The 25,189-nt window shown below is 43.9% G+C and overlaps 1 protein-coding gene across 5 annotated transcripts in view; it reads right to left on the bottom strand.

Moving 5' to 3' along the window:
• Window positions 1-25,189, bottom strand: part of TCF12 (transcription factor 12) — a 1,064,187-nt gene that overhangs the window by 986,297 nt on the left and 52,701 nt on the right. The gene's annotated exons all lie outside the window — the stretch shown is intronic.

Here is a 25,189-nt window from a genome sequence, read left to right as displayed (position 1 = left end):
ATCCCTCAGTTCAACGCTTCTCGTGGCCGACATGCCCTGACTTGCGCCCGGGTTCCCATGGCCACTCTGGTGCGTCCCACCTTTCCCAGCTAGTCTTCACCATGAAACAGAGGCGAGGAGATGCCTGTATCACTTCGGCAATCCACAATGCGCCGTAGCACTGTTTACCACCGTAACCGGTATGGGGCAGGCCACTTTCCTGCCGCACCAGCAATCCGGGCCCAACCACCAAGATCCCAATGTCCTTGCAATCCCCCAACCCGGAATGTCAACACAACTCGATGCGCAAGCCCTAGGCCACTCCTGCAACACGCCTGCAGGCCTCCTTCAAGGAACTCATCACAGGTGGAATCACTTTACCATGGCGGCTCCAATCGCCAATATCTCAGCACTCTGCAGCTCGATCTTCCACAGCTTTAGTCCTCGTGTGCCCCAATACATTAAATTTAATCTGCTCAACAGATTGTCTATGGGAGGGTGCCAGGGGGGGGGGTTGAGGGGGGACATTTGGGGGCTGAGTCAACTTTGCGGCCAGCCGGATAGGGAGTCGAGTGCTCAGGCTGCTACCATAAGCACGCTCCCTGGTGTCCTCTGCCATTTTGGGCTACTTTTCATACCCACAATGCCTTGCTGATGCGGCTCGGAACTCGGGGTGAACTTCCAGCGATGGCTACAAGGTGGCGTTGTGGAATGTGCGACTTGGCTCAAATGGAAAAATGTAATATATATATCATTTTTCATTCATGACAACGTTGACTAACACTCAAAATGATATTTTCAAAAAAAAACTGGTGTGTTGTCAATTGACTTGTAACCGTGGCATGAATGGCATACATGTGTACAGATGAAAGCAAGCCTAGCCTCTTGCATTTCCCCACGCACTGAGAAAGAGGGATCTTCCAAGTGATTAAATATTAAGAAAGCAGTCTAGCTTAGCGTCCACACAGCATATGGTGTAAGAGGTAAAGTATTTCGGAGAAGCGGCATAAATGCATTTTCAATCACTGAAACAAGGGCTGTTCTATAGCAATTGAGAAAGGCCGACCCAACCCCGCCTCCAAAATTGAATCTTATTGTTTCACTACAGCGAGTTGCACGATACGGTCTTGAGGCATTTGTGCCATATGGCACTTCGATCACTTGTCCTCACTTCACAACAGCATTGGGTTACCTAATGGATGATAGGCAATGAATAACAAGCAGCAGGCAGAAACAACCCTTCAATAAGCAAGTAGGAGCTAACACTCAAAGTCCCTCAAAACATTCGGTAAGGCCTTCTACATTAATAGGCAACTATTTGTGTTGTCATTGAACGGGCTGGGGGGGTCATAGAAATAAGCCATTTGTAATGCAGGGTGGGACCTTGACATTCAGTGAATGTGTGAAGTCATAACCAGCTTAACTTGGCACTCAATCAGAAAAAAAGTGCTTTTTATTTCCAGCTCTAACACCAACATGAACATATTGTTATCAAAGGTTTAACCATGGCTAAAGAAATAGTTATGCCAGGAAATGCAGCACGCCATACTTTCCATCCCAAAAAAAGATCGTCAGGCCATTATTACAAGGTAGTGGCTCTGTGTTTAAAAGCAAGGATACAGCCTCACTTGCAAACTATTGAATCACGTGTCTGAGAAGTGCAACACAAGTAAAGGCAACATCTAATAGCAGCGCCATTACTGAATAGAGTAACAGTAAAATAACGGCTGCCGAATGGAATAATCTGAATTTGCGTTATAAATAAAAACTAAACATAATAGTTATGACGTTCAGCCACATCGTAATCCTAATTTTAAAAAATGCATATATAGAGCAAAAAGGGCAAATCCACAAATACATTATAGAAATCACGAATTGTAATAAACAAATGTGTGACGAATGCATGGACAGAAAAGTGCATTGTGCTAATAGCAAAGTGACAAAGTACGTGGTGCTAATAAAGACTTTCAGCCTAAGTGGGTATAAATAAACTCCCAAAATGTAATTTACATGATCAATACAAATGTCACCTATCGAATGACAACTGTAATCCTGTTCAAAAGTGCCATCAGCAATGGAATCTATGCTTGCCCAATGACAATACATAGATTACATAACCCTTATAAAAAAGCAAACTGCTAGCAGCTAATATTTTAGACATTAAAATCAACATATCAATAGCTTTGTGCATTAGCACCTGGAACGTTCCAAGTGCCAGATGGAATTACCAATGAACGATCACAGATCCAAATAACCGGACAGACTCAAAGAATATGGCAAAATACTTATTATCAGCTCAAATTAAGTAGGGAAACCTGGCACACAGAAACTGCAGCTCACACACTCTCTGCGACATTATGATTATACAAAGGCTTTATACTTCGATACACGTCAGCTATGACGTCATGCTACGTCGTAAATAGCAAAACCTATGGGTGCAGGGATTGGTTAAGGGAACATATACACCTATACATTGTGTAGGTGTTAGTAACATAATTGGCTGCCCCTTATCTGGTAGGCACACCTCGTACTACCTCCAAATACGTGTAATACGGATTAATAGCAGAATAACAGCAACAAATTGGCTTCTGTAACATTGTATAGTACACAGCACTAGGCCCTTGTGATTGTTTGGGACGCTCTCCCAACCTTGGACTTCGGCTCATTAGCAGCACGCAAGCAAAACGAAACCCAAGTGTGGGGAATAACGTCAGACTACTGCCCACTTGGTCAATTAGGCTACCATCTCTCATCAGATAAGCCAAGGCTGCTACTTTGTAGTTGGCATTGCTGACAGTTCTCTTCTCTGGGATTTAAGGGAGGGTAGGTGCATCACTATCTTCAGTTAGAGCCTAATGAATAGGCCTGGTTTTCGAGTCTTGACTCAGGTGCAAGACCACCATTTTGTCAATTTTGCCCTGTTATTTAGATGCTATTTAATACAATTATGCAGGGTGCTATTACTCCGCTTAGCCGCTGGAGACTTGGTTGTTCCATCTCACATACGCTTTCTGCATCTTTAATTGTTCAATGTTTGGCACTTGCAAATGTTATTTACTTAATCCAAGAGAAATTTGTCATGCGTACATAGCCGATCCTCTGACTCCTTGTGCCTTGCAAATATTCCTTGATGCGGTATCCTTAATCCCAGGCCATATTCGCATGAAAGCTGTATTTCCAGCACCTTTCAGCCCTGCAGCCTTGGTGCATCTCTGAGGTAGTTTGGTCATTCTTCACATGAGTCCGAAGTCCATCTTTTCTTCATGGCTGCTCTTATTGCGTTATATTTTCATCTGCAGCAAGCAGATGAAAATATAACGCAGATCGATATATCTTATCTACCTTGCATTTCTGCGTATATATATTTGGATCTATGCGATTTCTTCGAATAGATTTCTCCTAATGGAGATTTCACTGAAAAATGAAATTTTTACTTTTTCTATTTATTTATTTTGTTAAATGCAGGGGGGGGCAGAGACCCCCTCCACAGTCCCCCTCACCCCTCCCTACCCTAACTTATACCCGTACACCACACCCCACCTATGATGCATTACACATATACCATTTCCCCTACCTTTTTCTGTGAAATATTTTCGGTGAAATCTCATTAGGGCAAATGGTATTTGAAGAAATCTACAGTACCCATACATTAATTGATCCTCTTCTCATTTATCACCTCAATGAATGAGATCCTTCATCTGCATACATTTTTCTCCTATTACTTCAATTGCATCTTTGTTCGTCAAGTATTTGCACATTGTTTCAGTGCATCCTTGCGTCTTCTCTTCATGACATCACTTTGCTCTGGTCCGACTTCTCGTATAGCTCTTCTACGTCCAGTGGTCAATGCAGGCAACTTTCCACCATGTCAGTCTGAGGGTACATTCGATATGGTTGTCTCAGTGCACAAAGTCTCTCATATCTTTGATGCAGTATTGGGATGATACCTGGTGTCTCACACAGTGCTCTCTAGCTGCTTTTGCAGTATGACAGAGGTGAGGGGGCGGGTACTAGAGATGAAGTGTACATTTGCCTCTCTACAGCTTTATAGGATATTGATGTAAAAATAAAGGACATTGAATCAAGGTAAGATAAAGAAAATAATAAACAACAGATTCAACTGCAAATACAGTATATATATATATATATATATATATTAAAAATGAAAACACTTTGTTAAAGGGGCGTTATGGTTAAGTTCCACTACTAAAAACATGAAATTTAATGAAAAACGTTAAAAGGGGAGGTATTGGTTTCAAGTTAAACCGAAAGAAAAAAGAAAAAAAAAAATGCAGAAATTCGCAGTTACGGTAAGCTAAACAACCAGAACTCACACCACCACCATGCACTGCTAAGACTAACCCCAGGACATCAAAGATATCACAAATGCGCCACGCATTGAAATGGCATGACATTTTTGAATTTTATTCTAGACTGGTTTCTGAATGGTTTTGGAAAGTGTGGAGCTGTTTTGTCAAGAGTGAACAAAGGGGGGTCCGAAAATATTGTAAAGGCTTATAAATGTGGTGCCATTTGACGAATCTGCACACAAGTCTGCAAAACAATTTTAAATCTAGATACAAATGTTTTTGTAAAGGTGGGGATTTTCTCGAGAGAGGGCTAAATTAAAGGGTGGGGGCTGGGGGGGTTTCCTCATTTTTAGATGGCTTATAACTATGTTGCCCAACCTTCAATGTTTGTGTAAAGACTGAATTTATTTTGTTAAGTGGGGACTAAGTTATATGACTACATACATTTTGACACTTTTGAAAAAATAAAAAACATGAGCGGATTTCAAGCAAACTCATGTAAGGAGCATTGGCAAGGACCTTAAAGCATGGTTTTGCAAACGTGGCCGTGTTTTATTTTTTGACAAGTGTCATAATGTAGGTACAAAAATAGTGATATACCTTTGGTGACTGAGGTATAGCCTGTGGCCATGGCCAGTGGACAGATTGTGATGGTATAAGGTCATGACCCGGACAATCTGGCTACTGGCCATGACCACGAGGGATGGAAAATGGCATTAAAGTGGCCATGTCCACCTGGGACCGGCTATGTGGTCATAGGGTTCTGACTTCGGCTTCTGCATGCTGCCATGGAAAGGGATGAGGGGCTCTGTACGGAGCCCGCCTTCTCTTTCCATGGTGGTCATCTTGGAAAAGGATTTTCCTTCCTACAGCATCCCGCTACAGGGAGAAAAATCTACTTTTAAGCACCCGGGTTCCCGCTTTGGGAACCGGGGGTGCGAATGGTCTTTATCCCCATTGCAGGAGCTGCAATGGAGGATAATGGTCCGAGTCCTTGTTAGTCATTTATGTATTCATAATGCACTGAAGACGGCAGGCATCAGGGCGCACAAAGACAATTCTCTTGGGCCGATAACTTGGGCTGCTAGGCCGTTATCCCCCGTTCCAGTCCCTGGAACGGGGGATCAACGTCAGATTATTCACATTAGCATAAAACAAAATGCTAATGGAAATTTTGGAAAAATGTATTGAGTCTATGTACTTTACAGAGAAAAGTAGATCGAGTCTGAGATTTCTTTTTTTAGTTCTATTTTTTAACTGTGAAAGGTGGTTCCTAAAGGAGCCTTTCTTTTGTTGTTTTTTTAAAGAAAAATGTTTGCAGGAGAGGTTAGAACATAAGGTGGAGGGGAAAATGAGGGAAGAGGCACCAAGCACGAATACGAAGGGGCATGTGGACAGGGCAAGATGTTGCGCGTGTTACTTCTGGAGGTAGCAGCCAGTGTTTCTCATGCTCCTTCCTTACAGCTTTAAAACGCACATTCGAATTGCTTCCCTCCTGTAGAGTGGTGTGTTGCAGTATAAACAGAGGTCCGTTGTCTTCCAAAGATATGGATCAACAGCTTCTTATTCCTTGCAAGGTAACTGGTGGAACTGTGTCCCACAGAAGTAGGCTGTGTGGTTACAGTATTGGTTGAGGAAGATGATGTGGTGGAAGACAGCCTACTACTTGCTAAGAAAGATACAATCTTTCGAAGAGCACTGCTGTAGTTGGATTTGGTGTGGCAGTGCATGGAGGTGCTCCCGTAGGAGTAATGTCCAGGTAGTCCGCGACTGAGTACAAAGTTGCACTCAGTGCATTTCACTTTTGTAGCTTTAGCCTTTGGTACATTCCCCAACACTGGTAAAGAACTGTCACGCCCACAATTCTCTCTGGGTGTTAGAGGTAGGCACTTCCTCTACCTCATCTTCTTGGCCTTCTTCATTGTCTTTGGAAATACTGTGCTTTCCTTGTTGTGTGGCTCTTGGGAGGTGAGATGGCAGAAGCTGATGCCACTAAGATAAAAAGCAGTTTTGCTACTATTCTTCCAAGTATGTGCTTTGTACTACATTGTTAATGGATAATGAGTAAGAATAGGTGTAGGAGCTGTGCAAGGGTACATTTTGAGCTTGAAAGTTCCTAGGTGGGTAGAAAATGCAGTTCCAAACTGTCCTCGAAGCAAGGACATGAACGCAAAGTGCAAACGCGTTCATGGACAAGTCATCATGCCACGCGCAAGTGCATAGTCATGTGGCACTGTCCGCAAGGTCCACAATGACGTCAGACGTTCGCGGACGTCGATGGAAACAAAAACTGTGAAAAATGTATAGCAGTGTTAAAAATGATGCTAGATGGTGGGAAATGGCAGAGTTTTAAGGTGAAACGTAAATTGGACAAAATAGTTGCTATTTTGGGTTAAGTATGATATTACTAAGTTGTAGGAAAATACCATGCACTTTTAAAAACCCATGGAACTCTCTGGAAAAAAAAGTTATTAAAGAGACGTTATGATCAAGTTGTACCAATACAAACCTATAAAATTTGAAGAAAAAAACTTTAGTTAAAAGGGACGTTATGGTTACATATTCTGTCAGTGAACAAAAACACCTAGCCTTGATATGTCAGTGAACAAAAACAAGTGGGCCAGATATGTGATCCGTGATGTCATCAATGGCATTTTTGATGTCATCTTTGATGTACTGGGTGTTAGTCTTAGCAGTGCACGGTGGTGGCGCAAGTTATGGTTGCTTAGCTTACCATAACTTGGGAATTTCTTGGGGTTTTCGGTTTTACTTGTAAGCATAACGTCGCTTTAACTACTTGGATGCACAGTTTATGGACTACAGATAGCCGTGGGCATATTACCAACCAAGGGTATTTGTAGTTCATAGCCGCAGCTAGATAGATGGATATATATATACATCTACATACATATCATCCACACAGCTACAGTGACGTCAGGGGTGAGGAATCACTGCACAGATGGGATACAGTCCTGGATGCCCTGGGTTTTCTTAGTTTCACACGACATCTGCATTATTTTTAAACCTTGCTACTGTCAGTCCTTGAAAGCGTTGCATTCTAAAGGTCAAGCTGTCATGAGGCCCACACGAAAAGAGCTTCGATCTCTGGGCAAGGAGCTGTGAATACATGGAGAATTGCAAATCCACCTTGCAAGTATATAATGCCTCATTATGGTTTAAGGATCTTGTTCCCAGTGCTCTCCGAGAGACCATGGTTTTGCCCTTTGCAGAATTGCATTCTGGTATTTGTAGTCTCCCAGTCAAAATAGTGGGGGGAAAGTTTGCCACAATTGTAGAATTTTTGTCTAACAGTGCCATAATTATTTATATATATGAATGACACCATGTGTACTGCAAGGGGTCAAGACTGAACACACGGACACAGTGGCATGTTACATTTTGGTTATTAACTTTTATTGTCAAAATGATAAAAGGGATTGGAGAAATCCTAGCGATCCCTAACTCTATGAGGGGGTTTCCCTCAGTCAACAAAATGAAGGAACGTCTGCGTCAGGGTGTAACAAAGTGTCTTCAGTCCTTTGTGGAAAGTCTTAAACTGACCCTTGCACTCTGAACTAAATACAAAGTGAAAATGAGGATTTCACTGAGCTATAGACTTCTAGCTTTCTCTGGGCATAGACGTCATCAGGGATGTCATATGTTGCACAACAGGGGGTGCAAAGTTAAGGTGGATGAATTGGAGGGGGTTTGTTGCGTTAAGTTCTCTCCTCAACATCCCTGCAACTAAAGCGTTTTACTTGAATTTATATACACACACCCAACCACCGACCGAGACAAACAGACACACACACACACACACACACAAAAAGGATCGAAGTGAGCTTTCAAAAAGGGATACTAGTAAATAGACTATTCAGTGGAAGCAGAGATAAACCATTCTTTTCAGCAACAAACATATCTTTTCTCCAAATTTCCCCAGGCAAAAGTATCGCCTTTATATTTTTTGGAAAGCTGTGTTTACAAACACAGCTTTGTTACCCCCAGATCCAAAAGAACAAAGCATTCATACATGCAAAGGGCCAACGATCTTCATCCTGGTATCTCAAGAAAAACAGACCTCTGCCCTTCAGAAACATGGTCCTAGAAGGTTTCACAGCTAATAGCGAACACGAAAACAGATTTTACTTGTACACACAAACATTACGCTTTGCCAGATCACTTCAGTCCAAGAGGCAGACTAGGCCTCGAAGTCACCATCCTGCCTTGGAACTGCCCACAGCTGCTTGTAAAGTCAGTCTCCCATCAGGTCCCGGCCCCAATCTCATCGTTTGCTCTGAAAAGGAGCCTCCTATACCTGCAAGGCACGAACTGTGTGTCCCACAGAGGGATGCACCACCAAGCAGGGAAGAAATGTCAATCATGCAACGCCACGATCAATGCACCAAGTAATGCCAAAAGGTCCTTTCAGAAATGAAGTGTCTTGACGAAAGAAACCGTACCTGCAACTTTCATTGTGGTTAACCTGTCTGCTCTTGAAGTTACAATGTTCAAAATGCATCCATTGCCAGTAGTTACTGACTACGCTCTGCATGTGCAATTAGCTTTTATGAATATTTTTTAAAAACTTTCACCTGCAATATCTTGCTAGTTTCCACAACATTTTGTTTATGGTTGGAATGATAATTTGTGTGCAGATTAAAAAGGGGAAGGAGTATTTGGTAGGTTCGACAGACTTCCATAGATCGCATTTATCAAAGTTAACTTCCCTTTTTTTTTTCAGAGCCGATCAAAAAACGTAGGGTATGATTACTCGGGCTACTTTTACGTGTACTTTAGTACTACGTGAGTAATTGCCAAATAAGCATCCACTATGTACAGTGCTTCATGCCTAATAGCGCTGCATTTGGCCATACCAAAAGTATTAATCTGCAAGTGAAGACTGTTCCTGTATTGTGCGTTGAACATGCTGCATGGTGGTGCGTTGGGCTCTTTATTACCATTTCCCGATTGCTAGCAGTTCAGGGGTGTGGGGAGGGGTCCTCCATGTCAGATTTACTTGTGAGATTACAGTGAAGGCTGGTTGTCACTGAGCATTTCCAAGGAGTAGATTGCAATGCTGAGAATTCGCCACTAGAGTACTATTGTGAGTACTGAGTAAAAAAAACAGTGATAGATGAACACAGGCGTGGACCTCACCCACGACTAGATCTTGCAAATACTTTAGACGTGAAAGCGAGGCTTTTTAAAAGTAATACTTTGGAATTAGGCTTCAGAGAGTAAATGGAATAATCTACATAGCAGACATACTATCAATTCCCCTAGGAATGTTCGCATCGAGGTAAATCGGTAGTGATAATGTACGTTTCACAATTTACAAGCGGGATACCTTCAGGGCTGAGTCGCAGGGTTGGTTGTTGCACGAGCAAACTGTATTCATGCCTTATACTTCACGCTCTATGATTTACATGTATGGGAAATCGATCTGGGAGGTGGGGGTGGGGAGATGGATTTAGACACCATGGGAACTAGAATAAGATTGATGGGCAACGGCCCACATAGTCCCAGGAGTAAAAATGCAGGATTTTCACGAAAACCGACAACAAAAATCTAAAATCCCATAGCATAAATCATGTTTTAATCATTGTATATATTTTAGAGTAAATATTTTTGATCAATTGTGGAATGAATGATCCGTTTGAGTCATTATTCCATTGGGGAGATTAATATACATGTCTTGGGTTAACTGAGCTATGTATAAAGTAGCACTGCCCTCTTAGATAAATGACAATTTCCTGGAGAAAAAGGTTTGCATTTGGTCTAACTTGCATACCCACAATGCCTTGCTGTTGTAGCTCCAAACTGAAGGTGAAATTTCAGCGATGGCTACTGAGGGCGCTGTGGCGTGTGTGACTCATAATGCAGGAGCGGCCCTTAGTTATGGATAAGTTGCTGAACGCAGCACTTTTTGGGCGGCTTATGAATTTGGCGCCATTCAACAAATCCTCAACCAACTTTGCACAAAAAAAAAGTATATGGCCACCTCAAAATGATTGAGATGCTTGGTGCGGTTTCATCTGAGGGGTCAAGCGGTGGGGGGGGGGGTCCCCTACATTTTTTTAAATCCTCATAGACACAATGAAAGAAAAATAAATGCTTGCGCCTACAGCCCAAACTGCTGGATGGATTTGCACCATAGTTGCGCAAGGAGCCGCGCCATGGTCCCGAAAGCGTGCTTTTGCAAATTCGGTTTAAGTTCAGGCAGTATTTCTTTTTTAAATGGCCAAAAAGTAGTGATATCTGGGTGCAGTCTGCAGACTGACTTCCTGATCTGGGAGTCCGCAGACGCTTCCGCACCAATCAGAGAGCAGCATGACGTTCACGGACATCATATGCGCCCGCTGATTGATCAATTAAAAACGTGAGGTGCGTCAAAACTTTAGAAACTGACACTATGTTGGATTTGTGAACTGTGCCTGTAGTCCTCGGACATCATTGTAAAACATATTAAAAAACACAACATTGCACTTGTCAAAATAATGAAGATCTCTGTGGAGCTGAGGGCTGATGAGAATGTGATGGGATTTGGCCATAAAAAGCCAAAAATCGGGCGTTTTTTCTTGAACGACGTCAGCAAACAGCTCAAATGTTTGTGGACATCCATGCATATTTCTGCATTACAGAGTCAGTGAAAAGTAGTTTTTGGATGGCTTATACTGACCCGGACATCCTGGCCACTGGCCATGGCCACCAGGGACCGGCTGTGTGGTAACGCTTTTCGAAATCGGAAAATGTTTGAATGGGAAAACAAATTCTGCTTGTGGATATAGCCCGAAGTGCTAAACGGAATTGCAGCAAACATTCGCGAGGAGCATCAGCAAGGACCTGGAAGCATGCTTTAAAAAAAGTAAAACAGGGACAGATTTGCAAAAGTGTCAAAAAGTAAGTACAAAAAATAGTGATCCAACTTTGCTGCCTGGCTCGTGGGCCTGGCCCTTGTCAAGGACAAAAGTCTACTCCGATTTGCCTATTGGAGAATGTGGCATGGCCAAAGCCCATGCCCCATGGATCATGGAGACTGGCATGGCTGCAAGCGATGAGCACCAGCCATTGGTCACATTACGAGGGTATAGACTGAACTAGGAAGCGGGTTAGGTGCAGTGGATAACGGGGGTGGTTTGGTGGGGCTGGCTGGGGTCATGGTCAAGCCTCATGCACTAGGCAATTAAACCAGGATTTACAGCCCAAGCATGCGGTGCGAGTAGACACATCAGTCTGCGTGCCAAAAATATATGTTTGTTAAAGGAGGTTTACAGTTTTCATACATGTAAGAAGGAATTAATAACCTATATACAGTGATGTAATATGAGCATTTTCACTCAAACACCTATGTAGTTCACAGAAAAAAAACCTCATTAAAAAGGGACGTTATGGTTACAAGTAAAACCTAAAAACCCCAGAAATTCACCAGTTATGGTAAACTAAGCAACCATAATTCATGCCAGCACCGTGCACTAACACCCAGGACATCAAAGATGTCACAAATTTTATTGACGACATCACTGATGACACCAAATATCAAAGTAATTCTGATGACCTACATACAAGGGGTTGTGTTTACAATGTTGGGAGCAATATATCAGGGATGATCGGGAGTGCTCTCATGAAGTACTTAAGGTATTAAAAAATGTACTAATTTGGTGTCTTCCTGTTTTCCGCTCTTTTTCCCTACTTAAGGAGCCCTCCAGCCTCTTTTGCTTTGCAGATGGGGAGCAGGTGCAAGTGGATCTAGGTCACCTGGCCTAAGCCCACCCACTTGGTGCCTTCCTGTTTGCCGCTCTTTTTCCCTACTTAGCAAGCACCACCCACCTCCTTAGCCCTGCCTCTTCCTTCCTGCTCTTAACTATTAGATCAAGGGCGTCTCTCGCCCAGGCGTTCGAATGGAAGGGCAGGTGAAGAAAAGGGCAATTCCTGTTTGGACCTGTTGGGACCAGGCGGACCATGTCCGGACCCCCTGCTCAGACAGCAGGTAAGCATGCACCAACATGTGTTAATCCCTCTGGTTCCCTCGTGATGTTCCCCTGTGACCCCCCAACTCTCGCACACAGGTGTTGCCTGTTTTGCTTGATTCTTCTACCCTGCTGCCTACTCACCCCAATCAAGCCTACTTCTGGAGGAGTATGTCCTGATACATTCTGGTTTCACCATGACCGTCTTGTGGCCAATGCTGGATTTGACTTTTATGGACTTCATTCATTCATGGTGCGTCACCCTTTCTCAACTCTCATGCTGGTCTTCTTTTGCATTTAGTACTCATGGTGGCCCTGAATCATGCTGTTCCCATCTTCATCTTGTATCCTGGCTTGCAACATTATGTGTTACTACTGTCTTCTGCAATTGTATTAATTCTCCCCTCTTGCTTCTCCACTCTTCGACTGCCAACTCTCTATTCGCCTCTCTTTTCCCCTTCTCCCTTTTCCTATCTCCTCCCCTTACTTTCTTCTATGCACTTACTCTATCAGAATTGTCCCTGGACCTAGTATAATAGCAACCTCGCCTGTCTCCTCCTCCCTCCCCTTAATGTTTTTTCCTCCACATCCCCCCCCCCTCCAGTACTATCTGAAATGTCGTCAGGCCTAGTATGATAGTCGCTGGTTTTGTTCCTCCCCTACTTTTCTGCACCCCTCTCCCTTACCTCTTGTTTTTTTCCGGCTCTACCAGAAATGTCATCAAGCCTAGTACGGTAGTTGCCTGTCTGTTTTCATTTCCTTCCCACTCTCCCTCTCCCTTCCTTATCTAGGTCTTAGCTCTTGCACTATCTGAAATGTCGTCAGGCCGAGTACGATAGTTAATTTCACATCCTTACTGTTCATGGCCTGTAAGAATGTAATTGTTTTTTCCCTTGTTCCCTCCCTTGCCTTGAAGCGCTTTGAAACACATAGGCGCTATATAAATAAACTATCATATCAAACAAAATGTTATATTGCAGTGTTCTTGTTAATAAAAGAACTTAATAAAACACACTCATAGGCAATGGGTGCAGCATGCACCACAGAACAAAAAGTGACTTACCTATGGTAACGTTCTTTAGATTGGATGTTCCTCCTTTGTATTCCTCATTTTATGATAAATATCTTTCCAGCTTCAGCTGCTTCAGAAACTTTTCTCTCGACAGGGGGCGCTGTATGCAGTCTCATCGAGACAATGTCCCTCAAGGGCCTCTGTTCGACTATTGACGTCATCATTAGTTAAGTAGCACGCGCAGTGCCCGTTGGCTTCAGTTCCCCTCCTGTAGAGAAATTACCAGGCGTACCATAGACCGTATGCTCCAAAAAAGTGCAAAGTGTAAAGGCACGTAAATTCTACGGTGGGGTGGGCTGGGAGAGGCAATTAGAAATAACATGGGAGCAACATCCAATTGAAAGAACGTTACCACGGCTAAGTAACTTGTTCTTCAAATGGATTGTGTCCTCCCGCACCTTCATCTTATGATAGACTCCCAAAGCAGTAATAATTTGGTGGGAGTATGAATTGTACTTCGTCCTTAAATGTCATCATGGACCGAATGAAGGACTGCTTTCCCAAATTGTCCTTCTTGAATGGAAGATGAATCGAATCAGTAATGTTTTACAAAAGTGTCAGACGACCAAGTGGCCGCTGCACAGGTCTTTACCAGAACACCTCTCTGAAGAGCAGCAGAGGTTGCCATGCCGCTTGTGGAATGTGTTCTCAAACCTTCTGGTGGGTCTTTGCCCGCTAACCTGTAACATTTCCCAAAAGGCAGGGTGATCCATCTGGATAGGGTCTGTTTTGTCACAGCTAAACCCAATTTAGAACCTATATAGCCAATGAATAATTGGTCATTCTGACAAATTTTTGACATTGATATGCAAAAGCTGATATCCCTTCTTGGAGCCATCCTATGTAATCTTTCCTCCTTTGCAGGACGAGTAGGTGGGTAGCAAGATGGCAAAATAATCACTTGCGACAATTGGAATTCGGAGACTACCTTTGGTAGAAATGAAGGTTTCAACTGGAGAACAACCTTGTCTTTATAGAAAACAGTGTATGGGGGTTTACAGAAATGTGCCTGCAACTCGCTTACCCTCCAATCTGAAGCTATTGCCATTAGCAAAAACTTTTTCAAAGTTAACAGTCTTAATGGGCATGAGTGTATTGGCTCAAAAGGAACGCATGTTAGAAATGTTAACACAAGGTTAAGATCCCATATAGGGAATGGAATTGGTGAAAATACATTAGCATTATCAAGAGCCTTTAGGAATTAAACAATCGGAGGGATTTTAAAATATGAATCCTCCTATGAAGAACGCTTCAAAATTGACAGTGCCTCCAGGCAACCGTTAATAGTTCCAATTGTTGCAATCTGGAGCCCCAGATTCGTCAAATGGAAAAAAGAAAGCACCATAGGTGTAATCACAAAGAAAAGGATCCACATTCTTATCTCTGCAAAAACTGCTGAACTTGTTCCAACAGCAGCGGTACAGAGATTTGGTTGCTGGCCTTCTGGCCGAAAGCAAATTCTCCATTACGTCATCCATGAGGTCCCATTCCTTACTTCTCAACCTCTCAGGAACCATGCATGAAGGTTGAGTGCCTTGGCCTCTAGACGAAGAATGGGCAAGGTTGTCTGCTCTTTGTGGAAGATGCATTGGAGGGAAGATGGACATGTCCAGAAGGTCCAGGTGCATGTCCTTCTGGCTCAATCTGAAACAACTGAGATCATTGATTTCCCAAGGTTTCTCAACCTCCTGATCACATGAGGAATGATGGAGAATGGAGGAAACTCGTACAGGAGTGGAAATATCCAGTCCACTACGAACGCGTCCACTAGAGATACTCTTGGGGGAAATTCCCTGGAGCAGAACAGTTTGCACTGGTGGACACTGGTCGCGAACAGACCCACTTGCGGGCTTCCCCAAAGGGTGAAGATCTCTTGAAGGACTTGCTGAGCTAGACTGTGCTCTGCCTGCTCAGAGCATCCGCCGCTGTGTTCTCCTCACAGGCTAGGTGAGCTGCTGATGGAGAGATTCCTTCTTGAATTTCCCAGACCTAGAGCTGCATTGCCTCTCTGCACAGTGGTAGTGACCCTATGCCTCCTCTCATGTGGAGGTAGTACATAGCCACCGTGTTGTTCATTATCAGGACATTCCTTAACCAGAGGGCAGGAAGGCCTTCAGCGCTAATCCGATAGGCCTCCGCTCCAAAAGGTTGATGTGTAGTTTGGACTCTGATGGAGACCAACGACCGCTGATTGTCAGATTGTTGGTGTGGGCTCCCCAACACATGAACGAGGGGTCCGTAACTACCATCATCTCCGGCCATGGTTGTCAAAAGGGTTCTCCCTTCAGAATGTTATCCTCACAGGGCCACCACATAAGATCCTGTGCGACTCTGCTTGGAACTTAAAGTTCTGATATCCTACCTGAGAATTGGTAACATTGAGTCCCAAGAGCCCATTGGAGAGATCTCATTCTCAGGCGAGCCTCTAATACCAGACAAATGCAGGATGCTATGAGTAACCTCAGAAAATCAGAGGCAGGCAGACACTGGGCACTCTTGAATTTGGAGACCATCTGCAGAATGTATTGAGCCCTCAGCTCAGGTGGCAAGGCTTTCCCCAAGTTGTATCCAGTACCGCTCCCATAAACTGGAGTGTTTGTGATATCATGTGGGACTTCTTGTAATTGAGGGAGAAGCCCAGTCTGAAGAGTGTGGCAGGTTACGCTGAGATATCCCAGGGCTTGTTCGGGTGAACGTGCCCTGATCACCTCTACCCCTACTGGGAAGATTGGCTGAATCTCTGCCTCTTCTGAGACAACCACCATTCACTTGGTGAAAACCCTCCGACTGAGGTCAGCCCGAATGGCAGAACTCAAAATTGATAATGAGAACCGACAACCGCAAACCTCCGGTACCTTCTGTGCTTGTGATGGATAGGTCCATGAAAGTAAGCACCCTGAAGGTCCAAATATACCATACAATCCTGGAGTTGGAGGGCCAGAAGGATATGAGAAAGGGTAACGATCTTGAACTTGTCCTTGCGGAGCAACTTGTTCCAGTTTCTTAAGTCCAAGGTGGGTCTCAATCCGCTGTCCTTCTTGGGAATTAGAAAGCATGGGGAGTACCAACCCTTGTTGCTCTCCACCACAGATACCTGTTCTATAGCACCTTTCTCTAGCAAGGTCAACATTTCCTGCACAAGGAGCGGATCTGGAATTTTGAAAGAGCTGTTCCCCAGTGGATGATCCTGGGGCCTTTTTAGAACGAGAAGGCAGTAACCAAGGGTTACCGTTTACAGTGCCCAAGCATCTGAAGTAATGCCCTACCATTCTTTCAGATGCTGAGAAAGTCTGCCTCCCACAGGGGTCTTGTGGGTTATGGCCTCAGGGTGGTTTTGAAGCAGTGGGTGAGGGTAAAAACTGCAGCTGCTTTGGCCGACTTAGCACCTCTCCCTCGTCCACCTTAGGGGAAATCTTCTCCAACCTCTATGACTGGCCTGTCCTCTCCCTCTTCCAACTGAGGAATAGAATCTAAAGGACCTACGCCTCCAAGATCATGTGCGGGGTAGGAATGTTGATGCTGTCCAATGGCATTAAGAGATCTAGCACCCGCTTTTGTGGTCTGCAGCTTTTCCGGACTTTCATCAGCCCTGCTTCCAACAGCCTCGAGTCATCAAAGGGCATATTGAAGAGTCTAGATTGCACATCTGGTGCAAAATCGGGCTTCCTCAGCCACGCAAATCTGCGCAGCATGGTGCTAGTTGCCATGGACCTGCTAATGCTATTGGCAGAATCCAGACCTGACTGGAGGCATTCACACATTGCCTCCTTACCATTCTTCACGATAGCCAGGAAGTCGTCTCTTTCTTCTCCTTCTGGGATGTGGTCAGCCACCATAGCTAAGCAGTCCCACAGGGTAAACCTGAATTTTGACAAGGCACAAGTTGTGTTTGACGATTTTAAAGCCATACTTCCACCAGTAAATATTTTTCTAGCCCAGGCATCCACTCGCTTGTCATCCCCAGTGGGATTGATAGAAGGCCAAGCCGATTGTTTAGTAGACGCAGCATCCTGAACCACCAAACTCTCTGGTGTTGGGTTCTTTGTTAAATATTCTGGGTTACTGCTGAATGCCTTTACTTTTTTGCCACATTCTTATATACTTCAGCTGCAATTTCTGGTGTTTGCCCAATTAGATAAGACCCTTTTTGTAGGGCGATATGAAAGGGCAAAATTGGATCGCTCTGGGGACCCTGATTCAGTATATCGGTTAGGTCATCCTGCTCGAAAGAAGGTGCAGGCCTGCTCTAACCCAAACATTCAACCCTACCTTGCTCATTAGTTGTCTGTATGAGGAGTCAGGGTGGTCAGAAGGATCTGGTGTCCCAAATTCCATTTCTGGAGAGATGTATTCCACTGGCTGCTTGCAGGTCTTCATACAAGATCTTAAACTCTTTAGAAATGAACTCCTCTGGCACATTTGGCGTACCAAATTGTAGGCCAAATGGTGGTGTATTTTCATCGTCTTCATAAATTGAAGTCAAATATTTGTAAAAATAATTTTTGTAAGGGTTTGACAATCTTATCCTGCATAACCATGGGCTTCGACAACTTTGAAGAAATCGTCGATAATGTCTCCAAAGTTGGTGTCGATGTTGTCAGAGTCTACTTGGACACTGGCTTTAATGGCTCTGATGCAGATGTCATTTGCGAGGCCGTCAGAGTTGCTGACTTTCTATGTTTCTTCAAAAGGAACCTTTGAAGGACTGGATTCCAGGCTTGTCAAAGCCCTCTACCATTTCTCATCGAATCAAGATTTTGCTCAATGTAGTTCCGTCTTATGCCTCGGACTCGAAGATTTATAAAGGTTTAGTCTTTGACTTCCCTTTACCGTCTTGATGCATCTCGGCAGGGGCATGGACTTTCTGCTTCTCGATTTTCTAATGAAATGCTGGGGAGCATTTTGCTGGGGAGTCCGACTTAGTTGGACATTCGATTACCTCGGCTGAGGAATCAATAGAGGTCAAGGTGGCCCTGTGATGCCGTTTCTTGGAAGAACGGTGCAGTCGACTTCTTGATTGAGATTTATTAGACCTTTCCCGTCTTCCAAGGAGACTCCAAAGGTAACCTACCCATTACCAATTTACCTTTACGCTCCCTCAGATTCTTGACTAAAGTAAAACTTGGAATTAACAGCCAACAATACAAGACTTACTACACACTTGTGTTAGTACAAATATTACATATGAAGAGTCACAATCTGAGGAACATCCAGGGAAACTCCAGTAAGGAGGAAAGAAAGAACATCACTAGACAATGGCAGGATTAGAGTTTATTGTCATGTATACAAATGAATTGTGTGTTTGAGGTGTGCTCATTTCCCAATGTAGGTGTACCGTACTATGAGCCGAGGCCATATGCTAAAGCAAGTATCAACCTAGGACAAGGTTAACGTCTAGATATAAAGCATCTTTCAAATTATAAAATTCGTACTATTATTCAAGAAAAACAACTGGCCTAGACATGTCAGTGAACAAAATCAAGTGGCCCACATATGTGATATCAATGATGTCACATGTCCTGGGTGTTAGTCTTAGCAGGGCATGATGGTGGCATGAGTTATGGTTGCGTAGCTTACCATAATTGGCGGATTTCTATGGTTTTTCCGTTTTACTTGTAACCCTAACGTCCATTTAACAAGGTGTTTTCACTATAAAACAAACATGCAAAAACATGCCAGCGGCAGGCAGACCGCACTACGGGTCAGGAGATGCCAAAACCAATGAAAAAACGACCAAGTTTGGATAGCTTGGAACATTTATTTGTTAAAAAAGAAAAAACAGCATGAACAGGGTATACCCACACCAACAACAAAAAGTGCCACTTCCTAGATAAAGTCACCGGTTCTTTTTTAATTTTTTTTTTTATTTGATTTAGTTGCATAACAACTTTTCAAATATTTTATCACCTTTTGAACAGTCACCTAAGAATTTTCGTACATCACAAAAGTTTTCCTAATACATCATTGACACATCCAACAACAATTATTACAACCAATATATCCAAATTGCATAAAAGAAACCAAACACACACTAAAACCATATTACTAATGAGAAATTAGATCTATTTCCACTCCTTTCATCAGGAAGAGTGTTAAAATCTAACCATTCCCCTTATGTCATGAAATTCCAAAGAGTCGTCATACCAAGATCCAACATCCTACTTCACTGAGGACACCGACTTGTGAACCTACAGTATTGTTATTTCTGCCTAACCCCCAGTGCCTTCGACCTTCGGAAGAATCAATCTGAGGAATTGGACCACTGCAATTTGCACATGTTCTCTTGGAGACGAGAATATTGTTTGCCATCTACACTCACTTGAGGCATAAGGTGAAATGTGAGAATGTTATGAAAGCACCTCTTACGGACCACTCTTAGAGCCAAACAATCAATTAATAGATGCTGAAGGGTTTCATTTTGCGATGTTTCTAAACAATATCTACAGTAGTTCTGCGCTGGAGTAATGACTTTGCGTCTGGCCAGCACCTCCCGCGTGCCCCACAAGTTAAATCTAAACCGTAGGAACTCTGCCCTTGTCTCCGGCGATGGGCATTTCGCCAGGTACGAGGCCATTCTCCCCTAAGGTTTTATACCAAAGGACCAGATATTGAAGTCTTTGCATAGATTGCTGGTGGTAAGCGTCTCTGCCCAATCTGCGTAGTAGATCTTTCTTTTAGCGCGGTCCGGATTCAACAATAACAGCTCAAGTGAAACCTCCGCCCTGACCTTGCAATTGAAGACGCATTTAAGCCACTCTCCTGAAAATTTGATTTTTGCTTTCAACAACGCCAAGGCTAGGACTTCTTAGATGGTACTCGTGTTAACCCCCAATAAACACTTTCGAAGTGACGCACATTGTCTCCAAGCCTCCTGAGCGTGGAGGGACAACAATCCCAACTCATAACGGATCAATGCGATCGGAACTGCTTTGGGAACTTTCCAATATTTGGATTCCAGGGTGTCCCATGGATGAGATTTATTTAGCACCATTCCCTCGACCCCATACAACAAAATCGTGGACACTTTCATTTTTATAAATGTCTAGCGCGTGTTTTAAAGTAAATTTCCCATATTTTTTTTATTAATATTCGCGTCTGTGAGGTCAGTTGTGATAGCTTCCTCAGGGCCCTTGCGGACTCGTCACACTTATATTGTCTATCCATGATTGGAGTTCCCAGATATTTGTACTCCAAAACTTTTTCTAGCATTATATCATGAATCGTCCATTTCTGATTGGCCCGAACCCTCTTACTAATTACTGTTGGGCTACATGTTACTACCTGGGATTTACCCACATTGATACTCAAACCGTTTTTGCAGGCTTAGGCCCCCAACTTCCCCAACATACGCTGTAGCCCCTGTGGAGTTTGGGATAATAACACCATATCATCTGCGTACAACATATACAGGATTTGGCGCAGTCCCACCCTAGGGGGGGATCCCCATTACAATCAACCAATTCCTTCCCAATATCAAGAATAAAGAAGTTAAACAGAAACGCTGCTAACGCACAGCCTTGTTTCAGGCCACGTTGGGTTAGAATTTCAGGTGACAATTTTCCATCCAAACTAATATGAACGCGCATAGATGTCTTAGTATGGAATAGGATGATCAGGGACAACAGTGACGTAGGGCAATCATAGGCCTTCAGTTTTCGGAACAGCAACTCGCGATCAACCGAGTCGAATGCCGCCCTAAAATCAATAAATCCCATACATAGGGACTGTGATCTCTCAGCTTGCTGTGCCTTAATTACCCTAAGTAACATAATAGGGATAGTTCCTAACCCCTTCACAAAGCCCGCCTGTAGAGGGTCAGCCAAATTAATTCGGCTCAACCAAGCTTGGAGTTCCCTCAGGATTAGTCGGCAATAGAGCTTTCCTGGGACGTCAAGCAGTGAGATGGGTCTATAACTGCTTGGTTCTAGTCTATCCCCTTTCTTATAAATCGGGATGGTTATCGCTTGAGTCCATGTAGAGGGTAGGCTCTGAGTTTCATTTACGGTCAAAGATTTTATATAAAACCGCCGCCCACACCTCAGGGAATTTTTTAAGTTCAAAGTTTGACAGCCCATCTGGGCCACAAGCTTTTGAATTAGAGGCAGATTTAATCAGCACTACAATGTCCTCCAATTCAAATTTCAAATGAAATTGTCCGTGGGTACAATCCTCCAACCCGCCGCCAATCGAACGATCTCGGGCATACAACTGAGTGAAATGGTCAATCCATTTTTGAGTTTGCCCACCGATGACTTGAAAACTTAACTGAGAGCCTACGGTAGCGCGATTCATAATTGCCCACGTTTTTGCTATATTTTTCCCTGCTACTGCTTTCAGCATATTAGCCCCATCCTCCTGAAACATCCTTGCCCAATGCTCTCTTACCCAATTTCTGTAGGTGGTCTTCAATCTAGTGGCCTGGTTCTTCCTATCCAATAGAGAGCCCCGTTGGACCGCTCTGAGATCTCTACGTAATCTCGCTTTTTTCTCTTTAACGTCTCTATCAAAAACATGCAGATGCTGAGAAGTTTGCTTACCCTTACGACCTTGTTTCTGGCATACCTGAACTTGATCAGGCCGTTCATGCTTATCACCTCTTAACAACAAAGAGTAATCTACATGACCTCTGCCTAATGCTCGATCAAGTGTAATTACCTCCTTCTCCGCCCATCATAGCTTATTACCACCTGCATATGCAGCACAAGATGCTCGTATGTACTGCGTGTCCTTTAGCCCGCTTAATGGAGCACACTTCCAATGGGTTTCTAATTTGTTATGATCGCTGAAGTCCGCTTCTATGACTCTAAAATGCACTACAGCTGGCCAAAGCTCCACATTCACATAAATAAAATCTATGATCGACTCACTGTCCCCCTTTTTACCATGTCGGAGCTGGTGGGATGTCCGTTTTAAAGGCTCCATTGAGCATATACAACCCTCTAGCTTTTACAAGAGAGTCCCATCTTCTCCATCTCTTTTTGTTTTTACAACTCCCTTCACTCAAACACTTTAAAATCACCCACCAATACCAATCCACTTATCATGGGATTCATGAACACTATGTCCAAGATGGTATTTAAATCGTTAAAATAGGTGTCATCCGACATAGCAATTGGGTTCCAGTATATGTTTAGCAATGCGTACACTTCCGACCCAGCCATTACCTTGCCCAGTAACATAACTGTTCGGGGTTGTCCAATGCTCAGAGGTCATACCCCTCCCCTTTTTGACCGCAATCACCAGCCCGGACATCGGACATCCCATAACTGGTTTCACAGACAGATTTATGAGGATTTCATGATCATCCCAAAGAGGCGCTTCCGTAAGCCAAGTCTCTTGCAGAAAAACAATATCATATTTGTCCAAGTCATTCTGATAACTGTTGGTGCGAAAACCCCCTAGTGTTCCAGCTTACCATTAAGATCTGGTCCTCCCTCCCCCCCATTCTCACATTAATTCATCGTGTTTGTGCCAGTCCTTCCGCCAAGCGAGGGGGTCTCCCGGCGCGGTTGCTCTTTGGGATTGCTCTGAATTTCCCCCCTCACACCATTGGTATACCGGGGCGATTGTTGGGGAGTTAATTCTCTATCGCCCAAAGGCTCGAGGACAAACCCCAAATGAAACAACTCCTCTCTCGCCTGCCAAATTACGTTCTGGACGACTCTTGATTTCACCCACAAAATCACTGCATTCAGATTAGATGGAAATAGAAATTCCACTTGTGACATATCAGCAGAGACCACATCTCGTAAATTAGGGATCTCCGAAATGATTGCTAAGACCGCCCGCCTTTTGAGATCATATTGAGTACAGGGTGGTCTTCTGCATGATAAGAGTAAGGGAAATTCTACGTGCTTATCTCTCAGAGGGGTTTTGTGTTAGTTACGCTTAACTTGTTTGGTATTAATCTGAGGGGGCGCCTCTTCTACTTGTGTATTCGGACTCTGCATTCTCTTCAAAGCCTTCTCTATTAAAGAAATAATTGGCCCCGTTATCTGTGTTAAATCACCAATATTATCATTCTGTACCATGACCCCTTTCAGTTGACTGACAGGTTCTGTTGGACGAGTAGCTTCAACTTCCCCGCTCCTTTGAGGAGCCGCCAGGGAATCTGACACCAGATTTGGGTTTACTCGGGGGGTCAATGCTTGGATAACAGGGCACAGCCTGTACATCACTATCCAGGCTCGATTTATCTTTCCCCTTTAGAACCAAGTCAGTCTGCTTAGAAAGTCACGGCTTAACGGGAGGCGGGGGGGTGGGGGCAGTAGGACGTATTGTCAACATATACTCGTCCACCGCTTTCCGGATCTCTGCTCGCTGAAGGGCGAGCTGAGAGTTATACCCCCCCCAAAATCAACTTGCCCGACTTTCGGGGGAACTATTATTGTGTTGTTTTTTTTGCTGGGGAAGAGCCTGATCTATACCATTACATGTGATCGACAATTCATCCACCAGATTATCCAAAGGAGGGTACTCTAAGGGCCGACGGGGCCGGAAGCATGCTGCCCCTTTTCTTTTATCAATGGCTCGGGCTATGTATTTTTGTTTGATAGCCTCAGACGCTGCCAAGGTGTTACACTTAGGTGCCGAGACAACCTTAAAGAAGTGTTTAACCGACGATTTCCCAACCAATTTGGGAGTTTGTTGATTTTTTGGCAGCTTTTTTGCAGCTATTTTGGAAGTTTTTGGAGGGAGTTTCTCAGATTTATTTTTTTGCTTTTCCTCCAGTAAAGCTGCGTCTGACATCTTACGGTGTAATTGTGCTGCATCTATTCCCTCAAGTGTAGCGTGGGGGAGCTTTAGACAATTTTCCCCCTGAACCCTGTGACCTCCCCCCTTCCCTTTGAATTATCATAGATGACATCTACAAAACACGGAATCAGACTCCACCCCATTTGTTTTTAAGTTCCCGTTTTTAACGCACCCCAATCGTGTACTAGTGTCAACATCATTCTCAGTCTGCACAGCTGCATTATTCATATTTGGGTTCAACGCTTTTGATGGCTCACATTTCTCCCAAATTTTGGCTAATGCGTTGTCATTGGCAAGTTGCCCTTTCATAATTTTCTCCATACATTCAGCCTGCCAATTAATTTCTGTTCACATGCTACGAGAGCTCTAGACATTGTTGTTAATACCAGATTCGTAGCATGCAAGGCAATCCCCCCATTCATTCTCCCTTTGAAATACCATGATAGATGTATTCATGCTTTGATTCTGGGTTAACACATTACCCACATTCCCTTGTTGCATCGTCGATACAGGGTCCATTACTGAGCTAGAAGAGGCTATTGTCCTTCCCTCATCACTAATTGAGTGAGGGTCACTTCTTGAGCTCTCTGCGAACATTACTGGTGACGCTGATAAGTTCTCAGATAAGAGGTTGTCCGAAAAAACAGAGTCATTGGCCTCTAAATCAATCACCACAATATCACCTTTTTGAGGCTCACCGTCAATAATATCAACAACCCCCTGGGCCGCTACTCCCGACACAGGCAAAGATTCCAACAAGGCTGTGTCAGAAATGGAACACTGCTTCCCGGGGCCCACCAGTGGCTGTTTTTTTTAAAAGGTCCTCCGTTACGATATTGTTGTGAGTGTTAATTCCTTTTTTAATTGACTCAGGCCGGATCTCCCCACCCAAGATACCTTTCGCGGGATGTACCTGGGTCGATTTCCCGGCCTGAGCCCGAAAGGCCGAGAGAGACCCATTACAAAATTTACGGATGTCCACATTTCCTAGGGCCAGTGGTTTACTGCGTCTCCCTCTGGGCGTAGAAGATATAATGGAGGCATCTTCATGATGACTTGAGGCCCCAACACTCCCTCTCATAAGGGAGCTACGGGTTGGCATGCCC

The sequence above is a fragment of the Ambystoma mexicanum genome, chromosome 11 (genome assembly GCF_040938575.1).
Source record: "Ambystoma mexicanum isolate Mex_15411 chromosome 11, UKY_AmexF1_1, whole genome shotgun sequence".
Classification (NCBI taxonomy): domain Eukaryota; kingdom Metazoa; phylum Chordata; class Amphibia; order Caudata; family Ambystomatidae; genus Ambystoma; species Ambystoma mexicanum.
This window is presented reverse-complemented; position numbering and strand designations above follow the sequence as displayed.